The sequence below is a fragment of the Anomaloglossus baeobatrachus genome, chromosome 6, assembly GCF_048569485.1.
Source record: "Anomaloglossus baeobatrachus isolate aAnoBae1 chromosome 6, aAnoBae1.hap1, whole genome shotgun sequence".
Taxonomy (NCBI): Eukaryota; Metazoa; Chordata; class Amphibia; order Anura; family Aromobatidae; genus Anomaloglossus; species Anomaloglossus baeobatrachus.
Window position 1 is genome coordinate 185746262 of NC_134358.1, and position 9900 is coordinate 185756161.

Consider the following 9900-nt stretch of genomic DNA (forward strand, 5'->3'; position numbering starts at 1 on the left):
GTCCCAGCCAGAACCCTGACCTAAACCCAATTGAGCATCTCTGGAGAGACTTTAAAATGGCTGTTCACCAACGTTCACCATCCAACCTGACAACTGGAGAGGATCTGCAAGGGAGAATGGCAGAGGATCCTCAAATCCAGGATGAAAACCTTGTTGCATCATTACCAAGAAGACTCATGGCTGTACTAGCTCAAAAGGATGCTTCTACTCAATACTGAGCAAAAGGTCTGAATACTTATGATGTGATATTTCAGTTTTTCTTGATTTAATAAGTTTGCAAAAATTTCTAGATTAATGTTTGGGGTTTTTTCTGTCAAGATGGGGTGCAGTCTACATTAATGAGAAAAATTAACTTTTTTGAATTTACCAAATGGCTGCAATGAAACAGTGAAAAATGTTAAGGGGTCTGAATACTTTCCATACCCACTGTATATTACCTTGGAAAAAGTCTTTCATAAGCACGATTCCTATATTTGTACAAAATAAATCTAAATTCAAACCATAATTACTAAATGCAATAGTTGATTATACCTTTTAGACTCTATGCATGGCCATATTTAGGTCTGCTTTCACTTCACTCCCCCTCCTTTCCCCCCCTCCCCCCTCCCCCCTCATAAGGTCTGACCATCACTTCTAAACCTGTTCTTAGTCCCTCTTTCATGAAGGTGTTTTTCAGATGCTCTACAGGTTTGTAATATTGTATGACCACTAAACTCTGCTCACTCTGTAAGGCATACTGCCAAGTGCTTAGGGACCAGATGGAATAAAAGGGAATTTGGCAAATCTACTTCTACCATGGGATTATGTGGATTGTGTGTAATACTTAAACCAGGAGTACCAAGAATCTGCATTCCACGAAATACACAAATCTCGCAAAGACCAAACAAATAGATTCTAGGGATGGATTATTTTTTTGGGTGTCTTATCATTAGAGCAGTATCTGTGGCTTCAACCCTTAGGAATATATTGTACAACATGAAGAATATTAAGCTATTCACCAGTATATGCTTTGTATTTAAAGAAATGGGTGAATTTGTGAAAGCATGTCTCTCTAAAGCCACCTGCAGACGTTTAGTATTTGGCTTACAAATACTGATGTATAATAGAAATGTCCACCACGTTTTTTTTACACTCCTGGTTTTGGTTTACAAATACTGAGGTAAAAAAAAGTCTACCCAAATACTCAACGTGTGAACGTGGCCTCAACCCTTGTGCAGGTAGCTGCTGCCTTCAGGTTTCTTCACCCATGCATCACAAATATGGCACTCAGTCTGTGGGCCCTTACTGTACCTAATTGTGCCTCCAACTTGAAAGTGGTTTCCTCATGGTAACTTTTGGTCTTCACAGAATCAAAGACTCTACTCACATCATGTAGGCTTCTGTTGGTAGAATAAGGTATGAATATTGCCCAACGTAAACTCATTGTGGAGGCCCTTGCAGACCTTAGGTGAGCTGTTGCTCTATGCTTTGACCTCCAATGAGGCTTCACATCTTGCCTTCCTAATACATTCATTTTCCTTAATAAGCCTCCTCAATTATCATTGTGTGTGAAAGAAGTGATGGAAAATTGAGGCAATTTTTTATCAACTGAAGTGGATAGCAATCCTATCTGTGGCTTTAGGCGTGGGCGAAGTGTGTATGGTCACCATTGCCTTGCAAAATGTTCTATTTCTTTGAGTCATACTTCTAGGAATCACAGCTGAAGGGTTTATCTTGTGACAATACTCCTCATTCATCTGATGTTGAAAGCACTTGTCTATTAGTCATAGAATTAGACCTAGACCATGTGACATTTAAGGAAATGGGGCTCTTAAATGGCCTGGTTTGAGAAGTTGCAGATCAACGTGTATAGGTGAGCTTCTATACGTAAAAGTAGTGTTGCAGTAGCAGGTAGCCCGCCATTGTCCAAATGCATATTTATTGGTACGCGTTTACATGCCCAGTTTTATAAGAACGAATGAGTAGGTGGTGAGTTGTGCCATACATAATAGTACCATTTCATAGCAATTACTAGGAGCACTTGACAAGATATAATTTAGCACTTATTGCAATCTTCTTTATCTCTGCTTAGCATTTTCCATTCATTATAATGTTTAGTCTCTAGCCTGTTATTGCTGATTTTAGGTTTAAAGAAATATTCATTCCTTTTTTTTTTTTTTTTTTTTTAACATTTCAGACAACGTCCATCATGCTGCTGATATATATTTGCAATCTTTACCTTTTTACTAGATAATTTGGTTGTAGTCCCCATCAGATAGTTTTTAATTACTATAGATACATCTGATAAAACCTAGAGCAGTTATCTTTTCTATTTACCAAATGTTAATCCAGTGCCTCATGGAAAAACTGAAGTCCAAAAAACGGCCCTAAATTTTAAGAAAGCAAACACGGTAAAGACTCCATTAGTGATGTGGGAGCTCCTACAGGTTTAGACCGGTAATAAAACTGCAGTGTTTTTCCTCAGGGGAATGGTTCTTAGACATAACAGTTGTGTAATGATGGCAATTAATGATACTATTTGATATAAATTCACACAATCCATTCCTTAGTCTACTGTGTTGTTAATGAAGCTGTATCTGTGTGGACAGGATGGCTTCTACCTTGTCGCTAAGTCAGTATTGTGTTTAGGATGCGGCTTAATTTGCATTCTTGACATTTTTGTCATGATTTTGTTTAAGATGTGGACCAAAAAAACACCCCTCATTTAAAAATGTAAATCTGCCATGAATTGCATTTTGCTGAATTTAATATAAGTTCCCTAAAAAACACAATCTTAAATTGCACATGATGAATAGGGTCTAATATTTTAGAAAGGTTTTATTTGCCATTTTAATCATGGAACAACACTGCATTGATTTATACAGGATCTTAAACATTTCATAACAGGCTCACTATCTGTTTGTCCAGGATCACAAGGCTTACTCAAGCTTGTTCTGCGCTATATATATATATATATATATATATATATATATAATATTTTCATATGAAAAAGTTTGGGCACCCCTATTAATGTTAACCTTATTTCTTTATAACAAATTGGGTTTTTGCAACAGCTATTTCTGTTTCATATATCTAATAACTGAAGGACTGAGTAATATTTCTGGATTGAAATGAGGTTTATTGTACTATCATAAAATGTGCAATCCGCATTTAAACAAAATTTGACCAGTGCAAAAGTATGGGCACCCTTATCAATTTCTTGATTTGAACACTCCTAACTACTTTTTACTGACTTACTAAAGCACTAAATTGGTTTTGTAACCTCATTGAGCTTTGAACTTCATAGGCAGGTGTATCCAATCATGAGAAAAGGTATTTAAGGTGGCCACTTGCAAGTTGTTCTCCTATTTGAATCTCCTATGAAGAGTGGCATCATGGGCTCATCAAAACAACTCTCAAATGATTTGAAAACAAAGATTATTCAACATAGTTGTTCAGGGGAAGGATACAAAAAGTTGCTTCAGAGATTTAAACTGTCAGTTTCCACTGTGAGAAACATAGTAAGGAAATGGAAGAACACAGGTACAGTTCTTGTTAAGCCCAGAAGTGGCAGGCCAAGAAAAATATCAGGCAGAGAAGAAGAATGGTGACCATCCACAGACCACCTCCAAAGACCTGCAGCTTCATCTTGCTGCAGATGGTGTCAATGTGCATCGGTCAACAATACAGCGCACGTTGCACAAGGAAAAGCTGTATGGGAGAGTGATGCGAAAGAAGCAGTTTCTGCAAGCACGCCACAAACTGAGTCGCCTGAGGTATGCAAAAGCACATTTGGACAAGCCAGTTACATTTTGGAAGAAGGTCCTGAAGGACTGATGAAACAAAGATTGAGTTGTTTGGTCATGCAAAAAGGCGTTATGCATGGAGGCAAAAAAAGCACGGCATTCCAAGAAAAGCACTTGCTACCCACAGTAAAATTTGGTGGAGGTTCCATCATGCTTTGGGGCTGTGTGGCCAATGCTGGCATCGGGAATCTTGTTAAAGTTGAGGGTCGCATGGATTCAACTCAGTATCAGCAGATTCTTGACAATGTGCAAGAATCAGTGACGAGGTTGAAGTTATGCAGGGGATGGATATTTCAGCAAGACAATGATCCAAAACACCGCTCCAAATCTACTCAGGCATTCATGCAGAGGAACAATTACAATGTTCTAGAATGGCCATCCCAGTCCCCAGACCTGAAGATCATTGAAAATCTGTGGGATGATTTGAAACGTGCTGTCCATGCTCGGTGACCATCAAACTTAACTGAACTGGAATTGTTTTGTAATATTTGAAATATTACTCCATCAGTTATTATATGAAACTGAAATAGCTGTTGCAAAAACCCAAATTGTTCTAAAGAAAAAAGGTTAACATTAATAGGGGTGCCCAAACTTTTTCATATGACTGTGTATGTATATAATTATATATACGCACACACAGTGTACTCCCTTTAAAGTTGTAATCTGCTGGTAAATAGCAGTTTAACAATGTTTTGCTATGTTACCTGAAGTGTGTCTACAGGGAGAAAATCCAGTTAGTCTCTGTAGTTGCTTGCTTCCATTCACCATTCATTACACATGTTCACTCCCCTGTACATTAACTGACAGATCTGCATGCACCTGCTGCTGACCAGGCTGTCACTCCGTGTGTAGAGTATGACTGTAGCCACCCCGATGATTGGAAATAAGGGGCTGCAAGGAGAGTATAACGTTACATGTTCTTCCTGTAGTCACGCTCCCAGTAACATTGCTAAACATGGTAGGTAAATTGTGTTTTTTGAAGGTCCCTTTTTAAATCAGTATTTTTGCTATTTACAGTTTGACTTGTATATTAGGGAATTACATGACCCTATTGCCCTAACTGCATGTTCTAACTCCTGAAATGTAAGTGATGCCACTGAAAACCTTTTGACAAGATTTAATAGTCTAATGGTACAGACAATGTTCCAACCACTTTTCTATGGGATCAGTTTTGTAATCTTTCATGCAGAATCAGTTATCTGGTAGTTAAAGGGAATTTGTCACCAGATTTGTCCTTTTATAAACTGTGGCCCCCACCAGTAAGCTCTTATTTACAGCATTGTAGAATACTGTATATAAGGTCCTAAGCCGCTCTGCATGACGTAAAAAAACCTCTTCTTATACTAGCCTGCAGGGAGATCAGGTCCGATGGGTGTTGCTGGGCTTGGTCTGGTGCCTCCTCTACCTTCCATCGCCAGCATCCTTCCCAGCTCTGTGTGGATGACGTGTTCTACGTTGTCCACACAAAGGTCTCCACTGCACTTTTCTCTGCTGAGGTTAGAGCAAAGTAATGTAATGCACAGGTGCGGGGAAAGGTCAGACAGGCCACGAATAAGTGCTAAAATACTTTGCTCTGCCCTCAGCAGGGCAGGGAGAAGTGCGCAGGAGCACAATGGAGCCCCTTGTGTAGATGACACAGGATGTGTCATCTACACGATGCTGGGAAGGTGGATGCGATGGAAGGAAGAAAGGAGGCACCGGACCGAGACAAGTGACGCCCATTGGACCCAACTGCTCAACAGGTGAGAATAATAAAAGGTGTTTTTAACGTTATACAGTGTGGCTTGGCATCTTATATACAGCATTCCAGAATACTTTTATCACAAAGCTCACTGGTCGTGGCCACCGCTTATAGGGGACGAATCTGATGACCAGTTCCCTTTTAAACATACCAGTGTATCTAATATGTATTGATGAAGGATATTTTTTTTGCAAAAAAATAAAAATCCTAAAGTCCACAACTTTTCCTGTGGAAATTAATTTCCTTTTCTCTATTTTCTGTTATGTGGGTTTTTTGGGCAAGAGAGAGCAGATCCACCTAATGTGAAACCACTCTATGCTACGGCTTTCATTATCACTAACCACATTAGGGTTAACAATGCCAAGTAATACATAATGTAAATAGAGACCATCAGAAATTCTGGTATTTTTGAGAAAAATATTAATCACAAACATCTATTAGTCAATAGAATTTACGATGGATTTAGCATAGACATCATGGCTCTGTTAATAATGGAAACCAGGACGCTAGTGTGAACAGATCCTACACATGATTACCATTCTAAACCCTACCTTCGGTCATCGGTGATGTCCCATACAGTTGGTGCCACAAACTGTTGGTACCAGGATTTCCCTCTCTATTGCCATTACCGCTTTGAATGAATTGTACTCGTATGCCCACTTATCTTTAATGGAAAAATGCATTGTTTTTTTTAAATGAAATTTATTCTAAGTGCTGTTATTAAATAAAGAATTTATTCTTGTTCGTAATTACTGTGGTCTTACTACAGTGATCAAACAATAAAGTTTTGAGAAATAATTTGTGTTCTGATGCTTATTTGGAGTTACGATGACAACTGCATTTGGGAATTTTCAGTGTTTGTAGGGTTTTTTTTTTTTTACTTTTTGGGGGGTATTTTTTACCCCAAAAACATATATAAAAACATATTAATCTATAATTATATATTATGCAAATGTGTGTATATGTATGTATATATGTATGTGTGTGTATATATATATATATAATATATATATATGTGTGTGTGTGTGTGTGTATACAGTATATATTTTATTTATTTTTTTAATAGAAATTGAGGGCTAGTCCTCACCCTTTTTGGGATAGGGGACAACTTGCTGATTGCTGGGACACTGAAGATATTGACTCTCTTCAGGGCTGTATTGATTGGATATGAGGTTCTCGTGCTTGTTTTCATATTCCATGGAACTGCCAGAGAAAGCGATGCACTCTGCATGGCTTTTTATGGCTGTTCCCATTGACTATTAATAGAGTGGAAGCTGAGTACACAAAGCTGTACTCCATTCAAGAACAGTCCACAAGGTAATGATCTAGAGAGCTTTAGTTCCCAGCGGCCACAACTCCAGTGATGAGCAAGTTATCCACTTGTCCAAAAGATGAGTCATAACTTGTGATTTTGGGACTAATCCTGTAATGTAATTGCTCTGTTCCATACTTCATCTTGGGACTGGGAAAACATGTCTTTGGGAGCATTCATGTTATATTACTTTAGCTGCATCATCTATTGTAAAGCATGATGGGGCGATCAGGGTTCAAAATGCTTGGGTTGCTTCATGTCCAGGTAGGAGGCAGCTTTCTGGAGAAGAAATCTTTATCAGGCTTGTGTCTGTTATCAATCCAAACCTATCCCATTTTGCTCATCCGTCTAAACTTTTTGCAAGGTCCTGAAAAACATGGTTTTCTTCTGCTTTTTATTTTGCTCAAAGTGGAGCCCAATTCATTTAGAAGTAAAACCTATAATAATAAGGGCCACAGATCTGTCACACATGGGTGTACATATATACAGTATATCATAAGTGATTACACACCACATTTTTTAAAATATTTTTAGCTTTTCATGGCACAAAAAACACTGAAGGAGAGTGACTTTCTTTACATTGTATCAGTGTACTGCAGTGTAATGGGTGTGCCCTATAAATCAACACACAACCATTAAAGGGACTCTATCAGAACAGGATGACTGTTCACACAAAGTACAGGGGCTTGTGCCTAATTGCGGGGCTAATCATTTAAATACACACTTTGCACCTGCTGATTTTTTTTTATCAATCTCCGCCCTCCTCTGGCTCCATGTAGCCAGAACTGTTAATCACAGAAGAGGGGAGGGTGGAGATAGAGGGGAAAACGAGCAGGTGCGAAGGTGAATTTAAATGATTAGCCCTATGATGCAGCCAGTCCTGTAACTGGTCATCTTGTGTTTTCAAGAATTTATTTAAAAATGTTTTAAATAAAATCATATAACATCAAATAAAACATATGAAGAAAATGTATAACTCCTTTTAAAGAGAGCAATGAGAAAAAAAACCCCTGAAAACTTGTGACCAATTCTCAATCGACTTGAAGAAATCTAGAATATATCAAGTATAAATATACATTCTCATCATTATGCGTGTGAATAGTCATCTTGTGCTGATAGTCCATTTACTGTCTAAACCACTGGCAACAAAAGTGAGTACACCCAATAGTGAAAATGGCCAAATTGTGCACAATTAGCCATTTTCCCCTCTTCATTATCCTGTGACCCTTACAAGGTCTCAGGTGTGAATGGGGAGCAGCTGTGATAAATTTGGTGTTATCTCTCACACACACACACTCTTGTACTGGTAGCTTGAAGTGCAACCTGGCACCTCATGGCAAAGAATTCTCTGAGAATCTGAAAAAAATAAAAATGTTGCTATTTAATGGCCAGCACTATAAGAAATTTGCCAACACTCAAGCTGAGCTGCATCACAGAGGCCAAAACCATACAGCGGGTTTACAAGACAATTTCCACTCAGAATAGGGCTCGCCATGGTTGACCAAAGAAGTTGAGTGCACGTGCACAGCAACATATCCAGAGATTGTCATTTCAAAATGGATGCCAGCAATGCAGAGGTTAAATGGGTGGGGGGGTCAGCCTGTCAGTGCTCATATATGCTCCACACTGCATCAAATTGGTTTGCATGACTGTCATCCCAGAAAGAAACCTCTGCTAAAGATGGACAAAGAGCCTGTTTCCTGAATACAAGCAGACTAAGGTAGGCTTTGCACGTTGCAACATCGCAAGCCGATGCTGCGATGTCGCACACGATAGTCCCTGCCCCCGTCGCAGGTATGATATTTTGTGATCGCTGGCGTAGCGAAAATTATCGCTAAGCCAGCTTCACATGCACTCACCTGTCCTGCGACCGTCGCTCTGGCCGGCGACCCACCTCCTTCCTAAGGGGGCGGGTTGTGCGGCGTCATAGCGACGTCACACGGCAGGCGGCCAATAGCGGCGGTGGGGCGGAGATGAGCAGGATGTAAACATCCCGCCCACCTCCTTCCTTCTGCATACCCGCCGGCGGCAGGTAAGCTGATGTTCCTCGGTCCTGCTGCGTTATACACAGTAATGTGTGCAGCCGCAGGAGCGAGGAACTACATCGTACCTGTCGCTGCAGCATAATTATGAAAAAGTCGGATCCTGCAACGATGATACGATAACGACGCTTTTGCGCTCGTTAATCGTATCATCTAGCATTTACACACTACAATCTCGAAAGAGATGCCGGAAGTGCGTCACTTTCGATTTGACCCCACCGACATCGCATGTGCGATGTTGCAACGTGCAAAGCCGCCCTAAGGGAATGGATTGCTGGAACTGTGGTCTGAGGAGAGCAAGCTTAAACTTATTTGGTTCAGATAGTTTTTTTCCACACGCGTTTGAAACAAAGTGAGGAGTACAAAGACAAGTGTTTCTTACCTACAGTCCAAGCATGGGGTGGGAGTGGCGTGGTTTGGGGCAGCATGAGTGCTGCCGGCTTTGGGGAGCTACAGTTCATTGAAGGAACCACAACTGCCAGCATAATCACCTGTGACACATATATATGCAGAGCATGATCCCCCCTCCTTCTGGAAACTGGGCCAGAATTCCAACATGACCCTAGATGACCAAGTTCTTGCTAAAGAAACTGAGGGTAAAGATGCTGGACTGGCCAAGCATGTCTCCAGACCTAAACCCTATTGAGCAGTTGAGAATCCTCACACGGAAGGAGGAGCACAAGGTTTCTAATATTCACCAGCTACGTGATGTCATGGATAAGTGGAAGAGAATTCAAGTTGCAACCAGTGAACCTCTAGTGAACCTTATGCCCAAGAGAATTAATGCAGTGTTTGTTTGAAAATAATGATGTCCACACAAAATATTTACACTTTTGGATTAATTTCGCCATTTTCACTTGGGGTGTCCTCATTTTTGTTGCCAGCAGTTTAGATATGAATGGCTGATATTAAGAGGGCACACCAAATGTACACCATTATACAATCTGTACACTGACTTCTTTATATTGCATCAAAGTGTCATCTTCAGTGTTGACCATGAAAAGATCTAATAACATAGTC